The sequence below is a fragment of the Oncorhynchus keta genome, chromosome 30 (genome assembly GCF_023373465.1).
Source record: "Oncorhynchus keta strain PuntledgeMale-10-30-2019 chromosome 30, Oket_V2, whole genome shotgun sequence".
Lineage (NCBI taxonomy): Eukaryota > Metazoa > Chordata > Actinopteri > Salmoniformes > Salmonidae > Oncorhynchus > Oncorhynchus keta.
In genome coordinates, this window is record NC_068450.1 from 26,765,131 (window position 1) to 26,792,591 (window position 27,461).

The 27,461-nt window shown below is 48.0% G+C and overlaps 1 protein-coding gene across 1 annotated transcript in view; it reads right to left on the bottom strand.

Moving 5' to 3' along the window:
- Nucleotides 1-27,461, bottom strand: part of LOC118375671 (slit homolog 3 protein-like) — a 501,749-nt gene that overhangs the window by 318,780 nt on the left and 155,508 nt on the right. The window lies entirely within an intron of this gene.

Genomic DNA, 27,461 nt, shown 5'->3' on the forward strand with positions numbered 1-27,461 from the left:
TTGGTTCATTTATACCACCTAACCTGGAGGGCAGCATTTAGGTTCATTTATCCCACCTAACCTGGAGGTCAGAACTGAGGTTCACTTCTCCCACCTAACCTGGAAGGCAGCACTGAGGTTCAGTTATCCCACCTAACCTGGAGGGCAGTAGTTAGGTTAATTTATCCCACCTAACCTGGAGGGCAGCACTTAGGTTCAGTTATCCCATATAACCTGGAGGGCAGCACTTAGGTTCAGTTATCCCACCTAACCTGGAGGGCAACACTGAGGTTCATTTATCCCACCTAACCTGGAGGGCAGAACTGAGGTTCAGTTATCCCACCTAACCTGGAGGGCAGAACTGAGGTTCAGTTATCCCACCTAACCTGGAGGGCAGAACTGAGGTTCAGTTATCCCACCTAACCTGGAGGGCAGAACTGAGGTTCATTTATCCCACCTAACCTGGAGGGCAGCACTGAGGTTCAGTTATCCCACCTAACCTGGAGGGCAGCACTGAGGTTCAGTTATCCCACCTAACCTGGAGGGCAGAACTGAGGTTCAGTTATCCCACCTAACCTGGAGGGCAGCACTGAGGTTCAGTTATCCCACCTAACCTGGAGGGCAGCACTGAGGTTCAGTTATCCCACCTAACCTGGAGGGCAGCATTTAGGTTAATTTATCCCACCTAACCTGGAGGGCAGCACTGAGGTTCAGTTATCCCACCTAACCTGGAGGGCAGCATTTAGGTTAATTTATCCCACCTAACCTGGAGGGCAGCACTGAGGTTCATTTATCCCACCTAACCTGGAGGGCAGCACTTAGGTTCAGTTATCCCACCTAACCTGGAGGGCAGCACTGAGGTTCAGTTATCCCACCTAACCTGGAGGGCAGTACTTAGGTTAATTTATCCCACCGAACCTGGAGGGCAGCATTTAGGTTCAGTTATCCCACCTAACCTGGATGGCTGCACTTTGGTTCATTTATCCCACCTAACCTGGAGGGAAGCATTTAGGTTAATTTATCCCACCTAACCTGGAGGTCAGCACTGAGGTTCAGTTATCCCACCTAACCTGGAGGGCAGCATTTAGGTTCAGTTATCCCACCTAACCTGGAGGACAGCATTTAGGTTCAGTTATCCCACCTAACCTGGAGGGCAGTACTTAGGTTAATTTATCCCACCTAACCTGGAGGGCAGTACTTAGGTTAATTTATCCCACCTAACCTGGAGGGCAGTACTTAGGTTAATTTATCCCACCGAACCTGGAGGGCAGCGTTTAGGTTCAGTTATCCCACCTAACCTGGATGGCTGCACTTTGGTTCATTTATCCCACTTAACCTGGAGGGAAGCACTGAGGTTCAGTTATCCCACCTAACCTGGAGGTCAGAACTGAGGTTCACTTCTCCCACCTAACCTGGAGGGCAGAACTGAGGTTCATTTATCCCACCTAACCTGGAGGGCAGCACTTAGGTTCAGTTATCCCACCGAACCTGGAGGGCAGCATTTAGGTTCAGTTATCCCACCTAACCTGGAGGGCAGTACTTAGGTTAATTTATCCCACCTAACCTGGAGGGCAGCACTGAGGTTCAGTTATCCCACCAAAGCTGGAGGGCAGAACTGAGATTCATTTATCCCACCTAACCTGAAAGGCTGCACTTTGGTTCATTTATACCACCTAACCTGGAGGGCAGCATTTAGGTTAATTTATCCCACCTATCCTGGAGGGCAGCATTTAGGTTCAGTTATCCCACCTAACCTGGATGGCAGTACTTAGGTTAATTTATCCCATCTAACCTGGAGGGCAGTACTGAGGTTCATTTATCCCACCTAACCTGGAGGCCAGCACTGAGGTTCAGTTATCCCACCTAACCTGGAGGGCAGCACTGAGGTTCAGTTATCCCACCTAACCTGGAGGGTAGCACTGAGGTTCAGTTATCCCACCTGACCTGGATGACAGCACTGAGGTTCAGTTATCCCACCTAACCTGAAAGACTGCACTTTGGTTCATTTATACCACCTAACCTGGAGGGCAGCATTTAGGTTCATTTATCCCACCTAACCTGGAGGTCAGAACTGAGGTTCACTTCTCCCACCTAACCTGGAGGGCAGAACTGAGGTTCATTTATCCCACCTAACCTGGAGGGCAGCACTTAGGTTCAGTTATCCCACCGAACCTGGAGGGCAGCATTTAGGTTCAGTTATCCCACCTAACCTGGAGGGCAACACTGAGGTTCATTAATCCCACTTAACCTGGAGGGCTGCACTGAGGTTCATTTATCCCATCTAACCTGGAGGGCTGCACTGATGTTCATTTATCCCATCTAACCTGGAGGGCTGCACTGAGGTTCATTTATCCCATCTAACCTGGAGGGCTGCACTGATGTTCATTTATCCCATCTAACCTGGAGGGCTGCACTGAGGTTCATTTATTCCCATCTAACCTGGAGGGCTGCACTGATGTTCATTTATCCCATCTAACCTGGAGGGCTGCACTGAGGTTCATTTATTCCCATCTAACCTGGAGGGCTGCACTGATGTTCATTTATCCCATCTAACCTGGAGGGCTGCACTGATGTTCATTTATCCCATCTAACCTGGAGGGCTGCACTGATGTTCATTTATCCCATCTAACCTGGAGGGCTGCACTGATGTTCATTTATCCCATCTAACCTGGAGGGCTGCACTGAGGTTCATTTATTCCCATCTAACCTGGAGGGCTGCACTGAGGTTCATTTATTCCCATCTAACCTGGAGGGCTGCACTGAGGTTCATTTATTCCCATCTAACCTGGAGGGCTGCACTGAGGTTCATTTATTCCATCTAACCTGGAGGGCTGCACTGAGGTTCATTTATCCCATCTAACCTGGAGGGCTGCACTGAGGTTCATTTATTCCCATCTAACCTGGAGGGCTGCACTGATGTTCATTTATCCCATCTAACCTGGAGGGCTGCACTGATGTTCATTTATCTCACCTAACGTGGAAGGCTGCACTTAGGATCATTTATCCCATCTAACCTGGAGGGCTGCACTGATGTTCATTTATTCCATCTAACCTGGAGGGCTGCACTGAGGTTCATTTATCCCATCTAACCTGGAGGGCTGCACTGAGGTTCATTTATCCCATCTAACCTGGAGGGCTGCACTGATGTTCATTTATCCCATCTAACCTGGAGGGCTGCACTGATGTTCATTTATCCCATCTAACCTGGAGGGCTGCACTGATGTTCATTTATCCCATCTAACCTGGAGGGCTGCACTGATGTTCATTTATCCCATCTAACCTGGAGGGCTGCACTGATGTTCATTTATCCCATCTAACCTGGAGGGCTGCACTGATGTTCATTTATCCCATCTAACCTGGAGGGCTGCACTGATGTTCATTTATCCCATCTAACCTGGAGGGCTGCACTGATGTTCATTTATCCCATCTAACCTGGAGGGCTGCACTGATGTTCATTTATCCCATCTAACCTGGAGGGCTGCACTGAGGTTCATTTATCCCATCTAACCTGGAGGGCTGCACTGATGTTAATTTATCCCATCTAACCTGGAGGGCTGCACTGATGTTCATTTATCCCATCTAACCTGGAGGGCTGCACTGATGTTCATTTATCCCATCTAACCTGGAGGGCTGCACTGATGTTCATTTATCCCATCTAACCTGGAGGGCTGCACTGAGGTTCATTTATCCCATCTAACCTGGAGGGCTGCACTGAGGTTCATTTATTCCCATCTAACCTGGAGGGCTGCACTGAGGTTCATTTATTCCCATCTAACCTGGAGGGCTGCACTGAGGTTCATTTATTCCATCTAACCTGGAGGGCTGCACTGAGGTTCATTTATCCCATCTAACCTGGAGGGCTGCACTGAGGTTCATTTATTCCCATCTAACCTGGAGGGCTGCACTGATGTTCATTTATCCCATCTAACCTGGAGGGCTGCACTGAGGTTCATTTATCTCACCTAACGTGGAGGGCTGCACTTAGGATCATTTATCCCATTTAACCTGGAGGGCTGCACTGATGTTCATTTATTCCATCTAACCTGGAGGGCTGCACTGAGGTTCATTTATCCCATCTAACCTGGAGGGCTGCACTGAGGTTCATTTATTCCCATCTAACCTGGAGGGCTGCACTGAGGTTAATTTATTCCCATCTAACCTGGAGGGCTGCACTGATGTTCATTTATCCCATCTAACCTGGAGGGCTGCACTGAGGTTCATTTATCCCATCTAACCTGGAGGGCTGCACTGATGTTCATTTATCCCATCTAACCTGGAGGGCTGCACTGAGGTTCATTTATCCCATCTAACCTGGAGGGCTGCACTGATGTTCATTTATCCCATCTAACCTGGAGGGCTGCACTGATGTTCATTTATCCCATCTAACCTGGAGGGCTGCACTGATGTTCATTTATCTCACCTAACGTGGAGGGCTGCACTTAGGATCATTTATCCCATTTAACCTGGAGGGCTGCACTGATGTTCATTTATTCCCACCTAACCTGGAGGGCTGCACTTATGATCATTTATCCCATCTAACCTGGAGGGCTGCACTGAGGTTCATTTATTCCCACCTAACCTGGAGGGCAGCACTGAGGTTCAGTTATCCCACCGAACCTGGAGGGCAGTACTGAGGTTCAGTTATCCCACCTAACCTGGAGGGCAGCACTTAGGTTCAGTTATCTCACCTAACCTGGAGGGCAACACTGAGGTTCATTAATCCCACTTAACCTGGAGGGCTGCACTGAGGTTCATTTATCCCATCTAACCTGGAGGGCTGCACTGATGTTCATTTATCCCATCTAACCTGGAGGGCTGCACTGAGGTTCATTTATCCCATCTAAACTGGAGGGCTGCACTGAGGTTCATTTATCCCATCTAACCTGGAGGGCTGCACTGAGGTTCATTTATTCCCATCTAACCTGGAGGGCTGCACTGAGGTTCATTTATCCCATCTAACCTGGAGGGCTGCACTGAGGTTCATTTATTCCCATCTAACCTGGAGGGCTGCACTGATGTTCATTTATCCCATCTAACCTGGAGGGCTGCACTGATGTTCATTTATCCCATCTAACCTGGAGGGCTGCACTGAGGTTCATTTATCCCATCTAACCTGGAGGGCTGCACTGAGGTTCATTTATTCCATCTAACCTGGAGGGCTGCACTGAGGTTCATTTATCCCATCTAACCTGGAGGGCTGCACTGAGGTTCATTTATTCCCATCTAACCTGGAGGGCTGCACTGATGTTCATTTATCCCATCTAACCTGGAGGGCTGCACTGATGTTCATTTATCTCACCTAACGTGGAAGGCTGCACTTAGGATCATTTATCCCATTTAACCTGGAGGGCTGCACTGATGTTCATTTATCCCATCTAACCTGGAGGGCTGCACTGAGGTTCATTTATCCCATCTAACCTGGAGGGCTGCACTGAGGTTCATTTATCCCATCTAACCTGGAGGGCTGCACTGATGTTCATTTATCCCATCTAACCTGGAGGGCTGCACTGATGTTCATTTATCCCATCTAACCTGGAGGGCTGCACTGATGTTCATTTATCCCATCTAACCTGGAGGGCTGCACTGAGGTTAATTTATCCCATCTAACCTGGAGGGCTGCACTGATGTTAATTTATCCCATCTAACCTGGAGGGCTGCACTGATGTTCATTTATCCCATCTAACCTGGAGGGCTGCACTGATGTTCATTTATCCCATCTAACCTGGAGGGCTGCACTGATGTTCATTTATCCCATCTAACCTGGAGGGCTGCACTGATGTTCATTTATCTCACCTAACCTGGAGGGCTGCACTGAGGTTCATTTATCCCATCTAACCTGGAGGGCTGCACTGATGTTCATTTATCCCATCTAACCTGGAGGGCTGCACTGATGTTCATTTATCCCATCTAACCTGGAGGGCTGCACTGAGGTTAATTTATCCCATCTAACCTGGAGGGCTGCACTGAGGTTAATTTATTCCCATCTAACCTGGAGGGCTGCACTGAGGTTAATTTATCCCATCTAACCTGGAGGGCTGCACTGATGTTAATTTATCCCATCTAACCTGGAGGGCTGCACTGATGTTAATTTATCCCATCTAACCTGGAGGGCTGCACTGAGGTTCATTTATCCCATCTAACCTGGAGGGCTGCACTGAGGTTCATTTATTCCCATCTAACCTGGAGGGCTGCACTGATGTTCATTTATCTCACCTAACCTGGAGGGCTGCACTGATGTTAATTTATCTCACCTAACCTGGAGGGCTGCACTTAGGATAATTCATCTCATCTAACCTGGAGGGCTGCACTGATGTTCATTTATCTCACCTAACCTGGAGGGCTGCACTGAGGTTCATTTATCCCATCTAACCTGGAGGGCTGCACTGAGGTTCATTTATCCCATCTAACCTGGAGGGCTGCACTGAGGTTCATTTATCCCATCTAACCTGGAGGGCTGCACTGATGTTCATTTATCCCATCTAACCTGGAGGGCTGCACTGATGTTCATTTATCTCACCTAACGTGGAGGGCTGCACTTAGGATCATTTATCCCATTTAACCTGGAGGGCTGCACTGATGTTCATTTATTCCCACCTAACCTGGAGGGCTGCACTTATGATCATTTATCCCATCTAACCTGGAGGGCTGCACTGAGGTTCATTTATTCCCACCTAACCTGGAGGGCTGCACTGAGGTTAATTTATTCCCATCTAACCTGGAGGGCTGCACTGATGTTCATTTATTCCCATCTAACCTGGAGGGCTGCACTGAGGTTCATTTATTCCCATCTAACCTGGAGGGCTGCACTGAGGTTCATTTATTCCCATCTAACCTGGAGGGCTGCACTGATGTTCATTTATTCCCACCTAACCTGGAGGGCTGCACTGAGGTTAATTTATTCCCATCTAACCTGGAGGGCTGCACTGAGGTTCATTTATTCCCACCTAACCTGGAGGGCTGCACTGAGGTTAATTTATTCCCATCTAACCTGGAGGGCTGCACTGAGGTTAATTTATTCCCATCTAACCTGGAGGGCTGCACTGAGGTTCATTTATCCCATCTAACCTGGAGGGCTGCACTGATGTTCATTTATCCCATCTAACCTGGAGGGCTGCACTGAGGTTCATTTATCCCATCTAACCTGGAGGGCTGCACTGATGTTCATTTATCCCATCTAACCTGGAGGGCTGCACTGAGGTTCATTTATTCCATCTAACCTGGAGGGCTGCACTGATGTTCATTTATTCCATCTAACCTGGAGGGCTGCACTGAGGTTCATTTATCCCATCTAACCTGGAGGGCTGCACTGAGGTTCATTTATCCCATTTAACCTGGAGGGCTGCACTGAGGTTAATTTATCTCACCTAACCTGGAGGGCTGCACTGATGTTCATTTATCTCACCTAACCTGGAGGGCTGCACTGATGTTCATTTATCTCACCTAACCTGGAGGGCTGCACTGATGTTCATTTATCTCACCTAACCTGGAGGGCTGCACTGAGGTTCATTTATCTCACCTAACCTGGAGGGCTGCACTGTAGAAGCTCATCTAATGCCGGAGTGATTAAGGAGTATAGACACACACGTGTGCCTGTTTGTCAGGAAACAAGAGTTTTGGCCTATTAAGTCTAATTTCTGCAAATTAACTTGTGCCTCTGAGGTTTCTTCCAGTTGCAACATAATACCTGAGTAGAACCAGGTGGTCTGCCAGCCAAGAGCTCTTTGAAAAGTCTCATCTATACCGCATTCTGTTTAGAGCTGGGCTGTCTGCCTAATACTAATGCTGCTAATTGTAATCAAAGCCCTGACACCCTGTGTGTGTGTGTGTGTGTGTGTGTGTGTGTGTGTGTGTGTGTGTGTGTGTGTGTGTGTGTGTGTGTGTGTGTGCGTGTGCGTGCGCGTGCGCGTGCGCGTGCGCGTGCGTGTGCGTGTGCGTGTGCGTGTGCGTGTGCGTGTGTGTGTGTGTGTGTGTGTGTGGGTGTGTGTGTGTGTGTGCGTGTGTGTGTGTGTGTGTGTGTGTGTGTGTGTGTGTGTGCGTGTGCGTGTGTGTGATGCCAGTCTCACGGGGTCTGCAGAGCTGAGCCGTCTGCTTTTTAACAGTTCTGTCATGTGAAGAGGCACATTCATTTGCACTGGATGGACGGACAGCTTTCAAACAGCATGGCAGCTCACAGCTTCTTTATTAGGTGTTTAAAGCCCTCTGTGAAATATTTTTGAAGAAATGTGGGCACATGAAAATGCCCCACTTTATGTCAAAGGATATTTAAAAAAGTGTGTATGAGAGAGAGAGAGAGAGAAAGAGAAAGAGGGGATTTTAGCATCTTGAAAAAGTTTTGCCCAAAAAAACATCTGAGTGACGAGACACTTTCATATTTCTTACTGACGCCGTCTTTAAAGCCAAATGGTAAACAACATAACAAGCCAATTATGCACAGGCCTACAGGGAGGACACGTTGTCCAATACCGTCTGTGGCACCCTGTATGCCTGTGGTGACATTCATGGGTTGCTGCTGCTTGAATTCTGCAACACGATTCTTCCCCCCTGTAGGGGTTGATTGCTCTGGGCGGGGGAGTCTTGAATACATTTATTCATGTTAAGAGCTCTTACTGACCCAGCATCGCTAACTGGAGCTGACGTCCACCTGCAGCAATTAAGATGCAAGGAAACCATTTCTACTTTGATTCAGACCACTTGTTGAAGTGGCTCTCCCGTGCCAAACAATGATCATCTGTGATGAGAATAATGCTGAGAGAGGGAGGAGTCCTGGGGCCTGCTTGCCATATGATTAATGTGTAGCAGAGATGGTTTTATTGCCTCTTGGGGGAGGAGAGTGACAGGCAGAGTGGATTATGGGAGGTTCTTCACAGTTTAATATCAGTTCCCCATCTGTCACTGCCCTATTCCACATTGATTCCATCAACAGGCTTTAGTTTGAAACCTTTCATAAAAAAGGATCCCCATTCTTTACTGGGCAACTAGAAATCTCTCTCTCTCTCTCTCTCTCTCTCTCTCTCCCTCTCTCTCTCTCTCTCTCTCTCTCTCTCTCTCTCTCTCTCTCTCTCTCTCTCTCCCTCTCTCTCTCTCTCTCTCTCTCTCTCTCTCTCTCTCTCTCTCTCTCTCTCTCTCTCCCTCTCTTTCCCTCCCTCCCTCCCTCCCTCCCTCCCCCTCCTTAGCTTGAAAAAGTGGCCCAAGACATGATACAGTAACCATGTTGTTAAGCAGTTTATAAAAAAAACAGGGAAGTGTGGAAGGGGAACATGGAGGGAGAACGTGGAGGGGCAGCGTGGAGGAGGAACGTGGAGGGGGAGCGTAGAGAGGAGGTGTGGAGGGGGAACATGGAGGGAGAACGTGGAGGGGCAGCATGGAGGGGAGCGTGGAGGGGGGGCGTAGAGAGGAAGTGTGGAAGGGGAACATGGAGGGAGAACGTGGAGGGGCAGCGTGGAGGAGGAACGTGGAGGGGGAGCGTAGAGAGGTGTGGAGGGGGAACGTGGCGGGGCAGTGTGGAGGGGCAGCGTGGAGGAGGAACGTGGAGGGGGAGCGTAGAGAGGAGGTGTGGAGGGGGAACGTGGCGGGGCAGCGTGGAGGGGCAGCATGGAGGGGAGCGTGGAGGGGGAACGTGGAGGGGGCACGTGGAGGAGGAACGTGGAGGGGGCGCGTGAGGGGGAGCGTGAAGAGGGAACGTGGAGGTGGAGCGTGGAGGGGCAGCATGGAGGGGGAGCGTCATAATGAGGTCTCTAACATAACACAAAAAATTATTATTGGCTCACAATGTGTGTGAGAGAGAGTAAGTGGAGAAAGACGGAGAGAAAGAGAGAAAGAGGGAGAGAGACAGAGGGTGAGACAGATAGAGCAAGAGGAGAGAGAGAGAGAAAGAAAGAGGAGAGGGGGAAAGAGGAGAGTGAGAGAGGAAGAGGAGAGAGAGAGGAGAAAGAGAGAGAGAAATAGGATAGAGAGGGAAAGAGGAGAGAGTGAGAGAGAGAAAGAGGAGAAAGAGAGAAAGAGAGAGAGAGAGAGAGAGAGAGAGAGAGAGAGAGAGAGAGAGAGAGAGAGAGGGAAAGAGGGAGGGACGGAGGGAATCTTGCATTCAAGCCACAAATATGTTGCAAAGATGTATTCCATAATCACCCAACCAAATAAGCCCCCTTTCCTTCTTAATGTGCTTTGTGAGGTTGCTCATGGATTTGGCAGCTGGGACTGTATGATATTCAGGAGTATAGCTTTGTGAGGCGGGCCCCTGGCCGTGATCTCAAAACACATTTGTTTAATTAAGCTCTGTGGTATTAGTTTATGGCAACATTTTCCTTCTTTAAATGCTGCTCACAGGGATGCACATTAGCCGGGTGTATAGAGCAGATTCATTGTTTGACACAGAGGGAAACTAAACCAGAGGAACACAGTACATAGGGAGGCTATGTGGCCTCCTAACAAAACATACAGCTAACTTCAGAAACACATCTAGAGAGCCTGTCTGTTTATTTCCATACTTTACACTTGTTTGATTTTAGTTAGCACTGAAAGGCTGCAGAGTCAGACAGTCAAAACACTGCTCTGCTCCACCTGTGTCCCACATTAGAGGTTCCTTCAGTCAACAGAGCTCAGCCCCCATGTGGGAGAGAACAGGGACCAGCAGCAAGACAAACCAACAGCATTGACCTCATATGTGCTATAGAGAAGGAGGAAAAGGAAGAAGAAGAGGGAGGAGGACTGTATTTCAATTTTCATCCATCTCGTAAGTTCCTAGTGAAAACCACTCCTGCAGTCCTCCAGCCCTCCAGCGCTGCAGCCAGCCCCAGGTCTGGATCTCCAGATGTGCACGCTGTGTGCACGCCCCTGCTCTTTCTGCCATGGCGGATTTGATGACAAATGTTTGTTTGTCATCAAGTGTAGCACTGTCCCAGAGGAGGTCCTCATCTTGACCTGTCTAACAAATACATTCCCCTATGGACAACTCGTTCCTCCACTGGTGGGGATGGATGGGAATGGATGCAGAAGATAATGTCATCACCTCGGCGACAGGCCTCTAGATGACTACCGATGCCTCCAGGAAATGTAACAACTTAGTCACGCTACCCACTAACATTTTAGCAAATCCCTAATACTTTGACACACCCCTAACACTTTGACAAACCCCCCACACTTTGACACATCCCTAACACTTTGACAAACCCCTAACACTTTGACAAACGCCTAACACTTTGACAAACGCCTAACACTTTGACAAACGCCTAACACTTTGACACATCCCTAACAGTTTGACAAACCCCTAAAACTTTGACACATCCCTAACACTTTGACAAACCCCTAACACTTTGACACATCCCTAACACTTTGACAAACCCCTAACACTTTGACACATCCCTAACACTTTGACAAACCCCTAACACTTTGACACACCCCTAACACTTTGACAAACCCCTAACACTTTGACAAATCCCTAACACTTTGACACACCCCTAACACTTTGACACACCCCTAACACTTTGACAAACCCCTAACACTTTGACACATCCCTAACACTTTGACAAACCCCTAACACTTTGACACATCCCTAACACTTTGACAAACCCCTAACACTTTGACAAATCCCTAACAGTTTGACAAACCCCTAAAACTTTGACACATCCCTAACACTTTGACAAACCCCTAAAACTTTGACACATCCCTAACACTTTGACAAACCCCTAACACTTTGACACATCCCTAACACTTTGACAAACCCCTAACACTTTGACACATCCCTAACACTTTGACAAACCCCTAACACTTTGACACATCCCTAACACTTTGACAAACCCCTAACACTTTGACAAACCCCTAACACTTTGACAAACCCCTAACACTTTGACACATCCCTAACACTTTGACAAACCCCTAACACTTTGACACATCCCTAACACTTTGACAAACCCCTAACACTTTGACACATCCCTAACACTTTGACAAACCCCTAACACTTTGACAAACCCCTAACACTTTGACAAATCCCTAACACTTTGACAAACCCCAACACTTTGACCAACCCCTAACACTTTGACAAACCCCTAACACTTTGACAAATCCCTAACACTTTGACAAACCCCTAACACTTTGACACATCCCTAACACTTTGACAAACCCCTAACACTTTGACAAACCCCCAACACTTTGACAAACCCCTAACACTTTGACACATCCCTAACACTTTGACAAACCCCTAACACTTTGACAAACCCCTAACACTTTGACAAAACCCTAACACTTTGACAAATCCCTAACACTTTGACAAACACCCAACACTTTGACAAACCCCCAACACTCCCTCCCTCCCTCCCCCTCCTTAGCTTGAAAAAGTGGCCCAAGACATGATACAGTAACCATGTTGTTAAGCAGTTTATAAAAAAAACAGGGAAGTGTGGAAGAGGAACATGGAGGGAGAACGTGGAGGGGCAGCGTGGAGGAGGAACGTGGAGGGGGAGCGTAGAGAGGAGGTGTGGAGGGGGAACATGGAGGGAGAACGTGGAGGGGCAGCATGGAGGGGAGCGTGGAGGGGGGGCATAGAGAGGAAGTGTGGAAGGGGAACATGGAGGGAGAACGTGGAGGGGGAGCGTAGAGAGGAAGTGTGGAAGGGGTACATGGAGAGAGAATGTGGAGGGGCAGCGTGGAGGGGCAGCGTGGAGGAGGAACGTGGAGGGGGAGCATAGAGTGGTGTGGAGGGGGAATGTGGCTGGGCAGCGTGGAGGGGCAGCGTGGAGGTTGAACTTGGAGCGGGAGCGTAGAGAGGTGTGGAGGGGGAACATGGCGGGGCAGCGTGGAGGGACATCCCTAACACTTTGACAAACCCCTAACACTTTGACACATCCCTAACACTTATTCAAACCCCTAACGCTTTGACACATCCCTAACACTTATTCAAACCACTAACACTTTGACAAACCCCTAACACTTTAACTGACCACAAGTCCACCACTAGGCCCGTAATGGTCAAATTCACCACTAGGTCCGTAATGGTCAATTTCACCACTCGGTCCGTAATGGTCAAGTCCACCGCTAGGTCCGTAATGGTCAAGTCCACCACTAGGTCCGTAATGGTCAAGTCCACCACTAGGTCCGTAATGGTCAAGTCCACCACTAGGTCCGTAATGGTCAAGTCCACCACTAGGTCCGTAATGGTCAAGTCCACCACTAGGTCCGTAATGGTCAAGTCCACCACTAGGTCCGTAATGGTCAAGTCCACCACTAGGTCCGTAATGGTCAAGTCCACCACTAGGTCCGTAATGGTCAAGTCCACCACTAGGTCCGTAATGGTCAAGTTCACCACTAGGTCTGTAATGGTCAAGTCCACCACTAGGTCCGTAATGGTCAAGTCCACCACTAGGTCTGTAATGGTCAAGTCCACCACTAGGTCTGTAATGGTCAAGTCCACCACTAGGTCTGTAATGGTCAAGTCCACCACTAGGTCTGTAATGGTCAAGTCCACCACTAGGTCTGTAATGGTCAAGTCCACCACTAGGTCTGTAATGGTCAAGTCCACCACTAGGTCTGTAATGGTCAAGTCCACCACTAGGTCTGTAATGGTCAAGTCCACCACTAGGTCCGTAATGGTCAAGTCCACCACTAGGTCCGTAATGGTCAAGTCCACCACTAGGTCCGTAATGGTCAAGTCCACCACTAGGTCTGTAATGGTCAAGTCCACCACTAGGTCCGTAATGGTCAAGTCCACCACTAGGTCTGTAATGGTCAAGTCCACCACTAGGTCCGTAATGGTCAAGTCCACCACTAGGTCCGTAATGGTCAAGTCCACCACTAGGTCCGTAACGGTCAAGTCCACCACTAGGTCTGTAATGGTCAAGTCCACCACTAGGTCCGTAACGGTCAAGTCCACCACTAGGTCTGTAATGGTCAAGTCCACCACTAGGTCCGTAATGGTCAAGTCCACCACTAGGTCCGTAATGGTCAAGTCCACCACTAGGTCCGTAATGGTCAAGTCCACCACTAGGTCCGTAATGGTCAAGTCCACCACTAGGTCCGTAATGGTCAAGTCCACCACTAGGTCCGTAATGGTCAAGTCCACCACTAGGTCCGTAATGGTCAAGTCCACCACTAGGTCCGTAATGGTCAAGTCCACCACTAGGTCCGTAATGGTCAAGTCCCCCAATAGATCCGTAACGGTCAAGTCTGCCACTAGGTCCGTAAAGGTCATGTCCACCGATAGATCCGTAACGGTCAAGTCTGCCACTAGGTCCGTAAAGGTCATGTCCACGATAGGTCCGTAATGTTCAAGTCCACCACTAGGTCTGTAGTGGTCAAGTCCCCCAATAGATCCGTAACGGTCAAGTCTGCCACTAGATCCGTAACGGTCAAGTCCACCGCTAGGTCTGTAGTGGTCAAGTCCACCACTAGGTCCGTAATGGTCCAGTCCACAACTAGGTCCGTAACGGTCAAGTCCACCACTAGGTCCGTAATGGTCAAGTCCACCACTAGGTCTGTAATGGTCAAGTCCACCACTAGGTCTGTAATGGTCAAGTCCACCACTAGGTCCGTAATGGTCAAGTCCACCACTAGGTCCGTAATGGTCAAGTCCACCACTAGGTCTGTAATGGTCAAGTCCACCACTAGGTCTGTAATGGTCAAGTCCACCACTAGGTCTGTAATGGTCAAGTCCACCACTAGGTCTGTAATGGTCAAGTCCACCACTAGGTCCGTAATGGTCAAGTCCACCACTAGGTCTGTAATGGTCAAGTCCACCACTAGTTCTGTAATTGTCAAGTCCACCACTAGGTCTGTAATGGTCCAGTCCACCACTAGGTCTGTAACGGTCAAGTCCACCGCTAGGTCCGTAATGGTCAAGTCCCCCACTAGGTCCGTAATGGTCAAGTCCACCACTAGGTCTGTAATGGTCCAGTCCACCGCTAGGTCTGTAATGGTCAAGTCCACCACTAGGTCCGTAATGGTCAAGTCCACCACTAGGTCCGTAATGGTCAAGTCCACCACTAGGTCTGTAATGGTCAAGTCCCCCAATAGATCCGTAACGGTCAAGTCCCCCAATAGATCCGTAAAGGTCATGTCCCCCAATAGATCCGTAACGGTCAAGTCTGCCACTAGGTCCGTAAAGGTCATGTCCACCAATAGATCCGTAATGGTCAAGTCCCCAATAGATACGTAGTGGTCAAGTCCCCCAATAGATCCGTAACGGTCAAGTCTGCCACTAGATCCGTAACGGTCAAGTCCACCACTAGGTCTGTAATGGTCAAGTCCACCACTAGGTCCGTAATGGTCAAGTCCACCACTAGGTCTGTAATGGTCAAGTCCACCACTAGGTCTGTAATGGTCAAGTCCACCACTAGGTCCGTAATGGTCAAGTCCACCACTAGGTCTGTAATGGTCAAGTCCACCACTAGGTCCGTAATGGTCAAGTCCACCACTAGGTCCGTAACGGTCAAGTCCACCACTAGGTCTGTAATGGTCAAGTCCACCACTAGGTCTGTAATGGTCAAGTCCACCACTAGGTCTGTAATGGTCAAGTCCACCACTAGGTCTGTAATGGTCAAGTCCACCACTAGGTCCGTAATGGTCAAGTCCACCACTAGGTCTGTAATGGTCAAGTCCACCACTAGGTCTGTAATGGTCAAGTCCACCACTAGGTCTGTAATGGTCAAGTCCACCACTAGGTCTGTAACGGTCAAGTCCACCGCTAGGTCCGTAATGGTCAAGTCCACCACTAGGTCCGTAATGGTCAAGTCCACCACTAGGTCTGTAGTGGTCAAGTCCACCACTAGGTCTGTAACGGTCAAGTCTGCCACTAGGTCCGTAATGGTCAAGTCCACCACTAGGTCTGTAATGGTCAAGTCCACCACTAGGTCTGTAATGGTCAAGTCCACCACTAGGTCTGTAATGGTCAAGTCCACCACTAGGTCCGTAACGGTCAAGTCCACCACTAGGTCCGTAATGGTCAAGTCCACCACTAGGTCCGTAATGGTCAAGTCCACCACTAGGTCCGTAATGGTCAAGTCCACCACTAGGTCCGTAATGGTCAAGTCCACCACTAGGTCTGTAATGGTCAAGTCCACCACTAGGTCTGTAACGGTCAAGTCCACCGCTAGGTCCGTAATGGTCAAGTCCACCACTAGGTCCGTAATGGTCAAGTCCACCACTAGGTCTGTAGTGGTCAAGTCCACCACTAGGTCTGTAACGGTCAAGTCCACCACTAGGTCCGTAACGGTCAAGTCCACCGCTAGGTCCGTAATGGTCAAGTCCACCACTAGGTCTGTAGTGGTCAAGTCCACCACTAGGTCTGTAGTGGTCAAGTCCACCACTAGGTCCGTAACGGTCAAGTCTGCCACTAGGTCCGTAATGGTCAAGTCCACCACTAGGTCTGTAATGGTCAAGTCCACCACTAGGTCCGTAATGGTCAAGTCCACCACTAGGTCTGTAATGGTCAAGTCCACCACTAGGTCTGTAATGGTCAAGTCCACCACTAGGTCTGTAATGGTCAAGTCCACCACTAGGTCTGTAATGGTCAAGTCCACCACTAGGTCTGTAATGGTCAAGTCCACCACTAGGTCTGTAATGGTCAAGTCCACCACTAGGTCTGTAATGGTCAAGCCTGACCTGCTGAGGAGTGACGGACTCCATCCTAGCTGGAGGGGTGCTCTCATCTTATCTGCCAACATAGACAGGGCTCTAACTCCTCTAGCTCCACAATGAAATAGGGTGCAGGCCAGGCAGCAGGCTATTAGCCAGCCTGCCAGCATAGTGGAGTCTGTCACTAGCATAGTCAGTGTAGTCAGCTCAGCTATCACCATTGAGACCGTGTCTGTGCCTCGACCTAGGTTGGGCAAAACTAAACATGGCGGTGTTCGCCTTAGCAATCTCACTAGGATAAAGACCACCTCCATTCCTGTCATTACTGAAAGAGATCATGATACCTCACATCTCAAAATAGGGCTACTTAATGTTAGATCCCTTACTTCAAAGGCAATTATAGTCAATGAACTAATCACTGATCATAATCTTGATGTGATTGGCCTGACTGAAACATGGCTTAAGCCTGATGAATTTACTGTGTTAAATGAGGCCTCACCTCCTGGCTACACTAGTGACCATATCCCCGTGCATCCCGCAAAGGCGGAGGTGTTGCTAACATTTACGATAGCAAATTTCAATTTACAAAAAAAAAAAATGACGTTTTCGTCTTTTGAGCTTCTAGTCATGAAATCTATGCAGCCTACTCAATCACTTTTTATAGCTACTGTTTACAGGCCTCCTGGGCCATATACAGCGTTTCTCACTGAGTTCCCTGAATTCCTATCAGACCTTGTAGTCATTGCAGATAATATTCTAATCTTTGGTGACTTTAATATTCACATGGAAAAGTCCACAGACCCACTCCAAAAGGCTTTTGGAGCCATCATCGACTCAGTGGGTTTTGTCCAACATGTCTCTGGACCCACTCACTGTCACAGTCATACGCTGGACCTAGTTTTGTCCCATGGAATAAATGTTGTGGATCTTAATGTTTTTCCTCATAATCCTGGACTATCGGACCACCATTTTATTACGTTTGCAATTGCAACAAATAATCTGCTCAGACCCCAACCAAGGAACATCAAAAGTCGTGCTATAAATTCACAGACAACACAAAGATTCCTTGATGCCCTTCCAGACTCCCTCTGCCTACCCAAGGACGCCAGAGGACAAAAATCCGTTAACCACCTAACTGAGGATCTCAATTTAACCTTGCGCAATACCTAGATGCAGTTGCACCCCTAAAAACTAAAAAAAAATGTCTCATAAGAAACTAGCTCCCTGGTACACAGAAAATACCCGAGCTCTGAAGCAAGCTTCAGAAAATTGGAACGGAAATGGCGCCACACCAAACTGGAAGTCTTCCGACTAGCTTGGAAGGACGGTACCGTGCAGTACCGAAGAGCCCTTACTGCTGCTCGATCGTCCTATTTTTCTAACTTAATTGAGGAAAATAAGAACAATCCGAAATTCCTTTTTTGATACTGTGGCAAAGCTAACTAAAAAGCAGCATTCCCCAAGAGAGGATGACTTTCACTTTAGCAGTGATAAATTCACGAACTTCTTTGAGGAAAAGATTATGATTATTAGAAAGCAAATTACGGACTCCTCTTTAAACCTGCGTATTCCTCCAAACCTCAGTTGTCCTGAGTCTGCACAACTCTGCCAGGACCTAGGATCAAGAGAGACGCTCAAGTGTTTTAGTACTATATCTCTTGACACAATGATGAAAATAATCATGGCCTCTAAACCTTCAAGCTGTATACTGGACCCTATTCCAACTAAACTACTGAAAGAGCTGCTTCCTGTGCTTGGCCCTCCTATGTTGAACATAATAAACGGCTCTCTATCCACTGGATGTGTACCAAACTCACTAAAAGTGGCAGTAATAAAGCCTCTCTTGAAAAAGCCAAACCTTGACCCAGAAAATATAAAAAACTATCGGCCTATATCGAATCTTCCATTCCTCTCAAAGATTTTAGAGAAGGCTGTTGCGCAGCAACTCACTGCCTTCCTGAAGACAAACAATGTATACGAAATGCTTCAGTCTGGTTTTAGACCCCATCATAGCACTGAGACGGCACTTGTGAAGGTGGTAAATGACATTTTAATGGCATCGGACCGAGCTCTGCATCTGTCCTCGTGCTCCTAGACCTTAGTGCTGCTTTTGATACCATCGATCACCACATTCTTTTGGAGAGATTGGAAACCCAAATTGGTCTACACGGACAAGTTCTGGCCTGGTTTAGATCTTATCTGTCGGAAAGATATCAGTTTGTCTCTGTGAATGGTTTGTCCTCTGACAAATCAACTGTACATTTCGGTGTTCCTCAAGGTTCTGTTTTAGGACCACTATTGTTTTCACTATATATTTTACCTCTTGGGGATGTTATTCGAAAACATAATGTAAACTTTCACTGCTATGCGGATGACACACAGCTGTACATTTCAATGAAACATGGTGAAGCCCCAAAATTGCCCTCGCTAGAAGCATGTGTTTCAGACATAAGGAAGTGGATGGCTGCAAACTTTCTACTATTAAACTCGGACAAAACAGAGATGCTTGTTCTAGGTCCCAAGAAACAAAGAGATCTTCTGTTGAATCTGACAATTAATCTTAATGGTTGTACAGTCGTCTCAAATAAAACTGTGAAGGACCTCGGCGTTACTCTGGACCCTGATCTCTCTTTTGAAGAACATATCAAGAGCATTTCGAGGACAGCTTTTTTCCATCTACGTAACATTGCAAAAATCAGAAACTTTCTGTCCAAAAATGATGCAGAAAAATTAATCCATGCTTTTGTCACTTCTAGGTTAGACTACTGCAATGCTCTATTTTCCGGCTACCCGGATAAAGCACTAAATAAACTTCAGTTAGTGCTAAATACGGCTGCTAGAATCCTGACTAGAACCAAAAAATTTGATCATATTACTCCAGTGCTAGCCTCTCTACACTGGCTTCCTGTCAAAGCAAGGGCTGATTTCAAGGTTTTACTGCTAACCTACAAAGCATTACATGGGCTTGCTCCTACCTACCTCTCTGATTTGGTCCTGCCGTACATACCTACACGTACGCTACGGTCACAAGACGCAGGCCTCCTAATTGTCCCTAGAATTTCTAAGCAAACAGCTGGAGGCAGGGCTTTCTCCTATAGAGTTCCATTTTTATGGAACGGTCTGCCTACCCATGTCAGAGACGCAAACTCGGTCTCAACCTTTAAGTCTTTACTGAAGACTCATCTCTTCAGTGGGTCATATGATTGAGTGTAGTCTGGCCCAGGAGTGGGAAGGTGAACGGAAAGGCTCTGGAGCAACGAACCGCCCTTGCTGTCTCTGCCTGGCCGGTTCCCCTCTTTCCACTGGGATTCTCTGCCTCTAACCCTGTTACGGGGCTGAGTCACTGGCTTGCTGGGGCTCTCTCGTGCCGTCCCTGGGGGGGTGCGTCACCTGGGTGGGTTGATTCACTGTTGTGGTCGGCCTGTCTGGGTTGCCCCCCTTGGGTTGTACCGTGGCGGAGATCTTTGTGGGCTATACTCGGCCTTGTCTCAGGATGGTAAGTTGGTGGTTGAAGATATCCCTCTAGTGGTGTGGGGGATGTGCTTTGGCAAAGTGGGTGGGGTTATATCCTTCCTGTTTGGCCCTGTCCGGGGTGTCCTCGGATGGGGCCACAGTGTCTCCTGACCCCTCCTGTCTCAGCCTCCAGTATTTATGCTGCAGTAGTTTATGTGTCGGGGGGCTAGGGTCAGTTTGTTATATCTGGAGTACTTCTCCTGTCCTATTCGGTGTCCTGTGTGAATCTAAGTGTGCGTTCTCTAATTCTCTCCTTCTCTCTTTCTTTCTCTCTCTCGGAGGACCTGAGCCCTAGGACCATGTCCCAGGACTACCTGACATGAGGACTCCTTGCTGTCCCCAGTCCACCTGGCCATGCTCCTGCTCCAGTTTCAACTGACCTGAGCCCTAGGACCGTGCCCCAGGACTACCTGACATGAAGGCTCCTTGCTGTCCCCAGTCCACCTGACTGTGCTGCTGCTCCAGTTTCAACTGTTCTGCCTTATTATTATTCGACCATGCTGGTCATTTATGAACATTTGAACATCTTGGTCATGTTCTGTTATAATCTCTACCCGGCACAGCCAGAAGAGGACTGGCCACCCCACATAGCCCGGTTCCTCTCTAGGTTTCTTCCTAGGTTTTGGCCTTTCTAGGGAGTTTTCCTAGCCACCGTGCTTTTACACCTGCATTGTTTGCTGTTTGGGGTTTTAGGCTGGGTTTCTGTACAGCACTTTGAGATATCAGCTGATGTACGAAGGGCTATATAAATAAATTTGATTTGATTTGATTTGAAGTCCACCACTAGGTCCGTAATGGTCAAGTCCACCACTAGGTCCGTAATGGTCAAGTCCACCACTAGGTCTGTAATGGTCAAGTCCACCACTAGGTCCGTAATGGTCAAGTCCACCACTAGGTCCGTAATGGTCAAGTCCACCACTAGGTCTGTAATGGTCAAGTCCACCACTAGGTCTGTAATGGTCAAGTCCACCACTAGGTCCGTAATGGTCAAGTCCACCACTAGGTCCGTAATGGTCAAGTCCACCACTAGGTCCGTAACGGTCCAGTCCACCACTAGGTCTGTAACGGTCAAGTCCACCACTAGGTCTGTAATGGTCAAGTCCACCACTAGGTCTGTAATGGTCAAGTCCACCACTAGGTCCGTAATGGTCAAGTCCACCACTAGGTCCGTAATGGTCAAGTCCACCACTAGGTCCGTAATGGTCAAGTCCACCACTAGGTCCGTAATGGTCAAGTCCACCACTAGGTCTGTAATGGTCAAGTCCACCACTAGGTCTGTAATGGTCAAGTCCACCACTAGGTCTGTAATGGTCAAGTCCACCACTAGGTCTGTAATGGTCAAGTCCACCACTAGGTCTGTAACGGTCCAGTCCACCACTAGGTCTGTAACGGTCAAGTCCACCGCTAGGTCCGTAATGGTCAAGTCCACCACTAGGTCTGTAATGGTCAAGTCCACCACTAGGTCTGTAACGGTCCAGTCCACCACTAGGTCTGTAACGGTCAAGTCCACCGCTAGGTCCGTAATGGTCAAGTCCACCACTAGGTCTGTAATGGTCAAGTCCACCACTAGGTCTGTAATGGTCAAGTCCACCACTAGGTCTGTAATGGTCAAGTCCACCACTAGGTCCGTAACGGTCAAGTCCACCACTAGGTCCGTAATGGTCAAGTCCACCACTAGGTCCGTAATGGTCAAGTCCACCACTAGGTCTGTAATGGTCAAGTCCACCACTAGGTCTGTAATGGTCAAGTCCACCACTAGGTCTGTAATGGTCCAGTCCACCGCTAGGTCTGTAACGGTCAAGTCCACCGCTAGGTCCGTAATGGTCAAGTCCACCACTAGGTCCGTAATGGTCAAGTCCACCACTAGGTCTGTAATGGTCCAGTCCACCGCTAGGTCTGTAACGGTCAAGTCCACCGCTAGGTCCGTAATGGTCAAGTCCACCACTAGGTCTGTAATGGTCAAGTCCACCACTAGGTCTATAATGGTCAAGTCCACCACTAGGTCTGTAATGGTCAAGTCCATCACTAGGTCCGTAACGGTCAAGTCCACCACTAGGTCTGTAATGGTCAAGTCCACCACTAGGTCCGTAATGGTCAAGTCCACCACTAGGTCCGTAATGGTCAAGTCCACCACTAGGTCCGTAATGGTCAAGTCCACCACTAGGTCTGTAATGGTCAAGTCCACCACTAGGTCTGTAACGGTCAAGTCCACCGCTAGGTCCGTAATGGTCAAGTCCACCACTAGGTCCGTAATGGTCAAGTCCACCACTAGGTCTGTAATGGTCAAGTCCACCACTAGGTCTGTAACGGTCAAGTCCACCGCTAGGTCCGTAATGGTCAAGTCCACCACTAGGTCTGTAATGGTCAAGTCCACCACTAGGTCTGTAATGGTCAAGTCCACCACTAGGTCCGTAATGGTCAAGTCTGCCACTAGGTCTGTAATGGTCAAGTCCACCACTAGGTCTGTAATGGTCAAGTCCACCACTAGGTCTGTAATGGTCAAGTCCACCACTAGGTCCGTAACGGTCAAGTCTGCCACTAGGTCCGTAACGGTCAGCTAAGCTATGCCTGCTGTGTCTCTTGTTCAGTGCTGGATTTATTTACAGACTGTCTCCCAACACCAAAACACACTGAGGGCTGTTGTTTGAGTATGTTTGGCTTTTTGCTCGTCAAATAACATTCCATCTCTGATTGTATTCACTAAGCCTGTCATAACCAAATTAAAACCAATGATAAGCGATTACAATAAGTCAGAGGATTTGCAATTGTGCACGCAATGTGTATGCAGTGGAAGGAAGGGAACGGATCACGTAACAAGATGTTCTCTCTATCTGCCAATAGGACTGTGGGGGCAGGAAAGAGTTCCATTATGCCCCCGTTTACTTTATGAGAGGAAACAACTGTAGAAACCACACTCAAGAGTGGCAGTCATTTGCCAATCATTGGCATTCCTCCTTCTCTGTACCCTGCCCTCCTCTGGTCTACCAATTACCACAATAATCACACTGACATTTACATTCTCCAAAACACTTTATTTGGACATAGTTCCAAGGGAAGCGAGGGACATCTCTGCTGTACCCTCCACTAATGTATATACATGTAGTGTCACAGCTCTGTGTACAGCCCCTGGGGTGTATGTGTTTTAAACAATATGCTTGTAATCAGCTAAAATACTAATGGTACCCATTAGTCAATCTCACATTTGATTCGATTTACTTTTGCACCTTAATCTGTCTATACACCAACTATTCAAATTGTAATTATCATATTATCTTATAGTAGTCAGCTTATTAATTTTATAGTAATCAGCTTATTATTTTGTGTATATTTGTCTTTCATACCAATAGGTTGTTATCAACACAACTTGACAATACGGTGCAGAGCCTTTGATTTGGCTAGGAGACCCCCAGTTTCACTTAGACCAATGACAACTACATGCTGTTTGCACTGTTAAACTGTTCAAGAAATGTTATAATTATTTGGTTGTAATATCATCACCTCTTGAAGAGCAAAGTCAAAACTCTACATTTCAGATTATTCCACATTTAACTCTGTCATCGGAGTTATACAGCAAGTTACAGCATGCTTTCGTGATCAGTAAACATGAATTGATCATGTCCTTTCAGATACGTGTGGGTATCCTATCCCCTGCTAAATAAACATTGTGTCATTTATTTTTTTACCTTTATTTAACTAGGCAAGTCAGTTAAGAACAAATTCTTATTTACAATGACGGCCTAGGAACAGTGGGTTAACTGCCTGTTCAGGAGCAGAACGACATATTTGTACCATGTCCGCTCGGGGGTTTAACTTGCAACCTTCCGGTTACTAGTCCACCGCTCTAACCACTAGGCTACGCTGCCGCCCAATTTAGCTTGCTCCATCAGAGATGTGACTTTTGGGAAGAGCTTGACAGCAAGTCCTCATCCTGGTAAAGTTGTCAGTCAGACTACTGTCATCACCACTATAGATGGCAAGCAAATCAAACATCATTTGAATATAGCCATCTTGTTTGTCCCCTGAAAGTCAGCTTGTTAACTAGCCAAATTGGCGTGATCTGTTATTAGCTTGCTTGCCAACGTAGAAATGATGATAGCGCACAGGGCTGAGGGCCAGAAGGTTGTGGGTTCGCAGACCACCGTGGACAAGAATAGGGGAGGAAATATCTCCTTTATAGTAAAAGGATTGCATGAATCTATCATCGTGTTTGTAGGTCTGAGAAGAAATTACCCTTTATAAACATTTCATGCAATTCTACGTAATGTAACATACAGTATTAGAATAATATTTTTTTAAATCCCACAAATTACGGAAATTACAGGCTAAGAATGGACAGAGAGATAGGCCTATGTGTTCATCTTAACAATTTCTCTAATGCCAAATCAGTGTGTCTGTCTTATTGACAAACTAAATAATAATTCAATCTGAGACGTCATTAGGAATCTGGGCATGGTCCTTTCAAAAGTTAGGCCTACCTTTCCACCCCAGGCAGAGTAGGTCTACCTTTCCACCCCAGACAGAGTAGGTCTACCTTTCCACCCCAGGCAGAGTAGGTCTACCTTTCCACCCCAGACAGAGTAGGGCTACCTTTCCACCCCAGACAGAGTAGGTCTACCTTTCCACCCCAGGCAGAGTAGGTCTACCTTTCCACCCCAGACAGAGGAGGCCTACCTTTCCACCCCAGGCAGAGTAGGTCTACCTTTCCACCCCAGACAGAGGAGGCCTACCTTTCCACCCCAGACAGAGGAAGCCTACCTTTCCACCCCAGGTAGAGTAGGTCTACCTTTCCACCCCAGGCAGAGTAGGTCTACCTTTCCACCCCAGGCAGAGTAGGTCTACCTTTCCACCCCAGGCAGAGTAGGTCTACCTTTCCACCCGAGACAGAGTAGGTCCACCTTTCCACCCCAGGCAGAGTAGGTCTACCTTTCTACCCCAGACAGAGTAGGTCTACCTTTCCACCCCAGGCAGAGTAGGTCTACCTTTCTACCCCAGACAGAGTAGGTCTACCTTTCCACCCCAGGCAGAGTAGGTCTACCTTTCCACCCCAGGCAGAGTAGGTCTACCTTTCCACCCCAGGCAGAGTAGGTCTACCTTTCCACCCCAGGCAGAGTAGGTCTACCTTTCCACCCGAGACAGAGTAGGTCTACCTTTCCACCCCAGGCAGAGTAGGTCTACCTTTCCACCCGAGACAGAGTAGGTCTACCTTTCCACCCGAGACAGAGTAGGTCTACCTTTCCACCCCAGACAGAGTAGGTCTACCTTTCCACCCCAGACAGAGTAGGTCTACCTTTCCACCCGAGACAGAGTAGGTCTACCTTTCCACCCCAGACAGAGTAGGCCGACCTTTCCACCCGAGACAGAGTAGGTCTACCTTTCCACCCCAGACAGAGTAGGTCTACCTTTCCACCCCAGACAGAGTAGGCTAACCCTACTCTTCTCATTCATTCCAGTGTCTTGGTCTGGTGGTCAAGGGGGACATCTCCCTCTTTTACAGGGATGAAGTTCCTGATAGTCAAGTAATTGGAAAACCTGGTAGATGATGGGAAAGCCATGCGAGGACTGTAAAATCATGTTTTATAACCATATTTATTTTCACAACCTTTTTAAACTTTGAACTGTGAGTGCTAAAAAGTAAAATAAATCTTGTCCTGAAGCTCATCCTTTGTAATTTTGCACTCCCACGTGTAGATGAGGGGAGTTAGCCGGAACGTAGGCCTGCCCGGCTCCCTCTTTGAGCCAAACTCATCAAACCGTCCTTCTTAAAATATTGCACCAAAACAGTGGAAAACACAGGAAAAGGTGTTCTGCTTCTGCCTCAGGCCTTCAGAGTCAGATGAGACGTCACTTTCTGGACCCGCTTTGTTTTTAATAACATTATCAACATGGCTGAGTCATACCTTCGACAACACCTTCTCTAACTGGTTCTGATGTGGTGCTGGCTGGCAGAGAGATAGAGAGAGATAGAGAGAGATAGAGAGAGAGAGAGAGAGAGAGAGAGAGAGAGAGAGAGAGAGAGAGAGAGAGAGAGAGAGAGAGAGAGAGAGAGAGAGACAGGGAGAGACAGGGAGAGAGAGAGACAGGGAGATAGAGATAAAGAGAGAGAGAGAGCATCCACTGTGTTGGTTTGCCAGTGCAGCACGGCAAAGCACCACGCTGTGGAATAAGATCACACTAATGATTACGTATTTTTACGACAGAATAATCTAAATGTTCCTCGCTGCTTCTCGGAAAACTCTGCAGATTGTCAATAGGAGAGCTAGTTGATGACAATCCTCACATAGCTAATACTCTTTTCCATATGTTTCCTTTTCTACTGGAAGGAGACTGGGCGAGGGAATCTTTTTTTGGTGTCAGAATGTGGAGAGAGCCGGGCCCTGGAAACATCTGTGAAACATTATATCGGAGCATTCTGCAGCCGGTTGGCAGGTTCATTAAGATGCGACAGGTAATTAAGGTGCCAGAATCCAATTAAGGCTGGTTGTGCTAGGGTGCTGTCTTTCCTCAACCACCAAGGTCCCACAGGAAACAATGGGCCATGTCAATGGGACCGTGAGCTGGTACTGTGGGGGTCACACTGTGAAAGAGCTGAAAATGCTATGAGCAAGGCTCAGAGTCGAGACACAGTCATTACATCCATTCGTTATCACTTCTAGCCCCTGGTGGTGGTTCTATGATGCAACGCACCACCATGGTTAAATACTGCAGGAACAATACATTGATGAAATTAAAGAAATTAAAGGATATAATTAAAGAGAACATAAGAAGTAGGAGGAGGTAGAATCAGGTTGGGCGGGACAGGGGATGGAGAATGAGGCCCATGCATGGTGAAGGTCAGTAAGCTAGCTACAGCACATCTTTGAGTCATCCCCTGTGGCCACTTGGCTCCATCACACAGGGAGAGAGAGAGCGAGAGGGAGGGGGGAGAGAGAGAGAGAGAGAGAGAGAGAGAGAGAGAGAGAGAGAGAGAGGGAGAGAGAGAGAGAGAGAGAGAGAGAGAGAGAGAGAGAGAGAGAGAGAGAGAGAGAGAGAGAGAGCGAGAGGGAGGGAGGGGAGAGAGAGAGATAGCTCTGGCCTCTGAGAGGAAATCCATGGTATCTGCACCAGTGCTTCCCAAATATTTATCCAGACAGCTCATTTGAATACACTGGGGCCAAGGGGGCATGCATGTGGTACTAATGGGGCCAGGGAGAGCGAGGAGAAGCCGGCGTGGAGACCCGGTGTTGGGGTGAGTGAGAGCGTTGACCAAAGGGACACCTCTGAAGTGAGCAGCGCCAGCCTGCACAGGATGTCAAATCCTGGGGACCTTGATGCTACCCCCAAATGGCAGTAGGCTGAACAAATCAACAACGATAAAAACTAAAAACAACAAGAGCCCAGCTAGCGACAAAAAGGCAAGAATGTCTCTGACC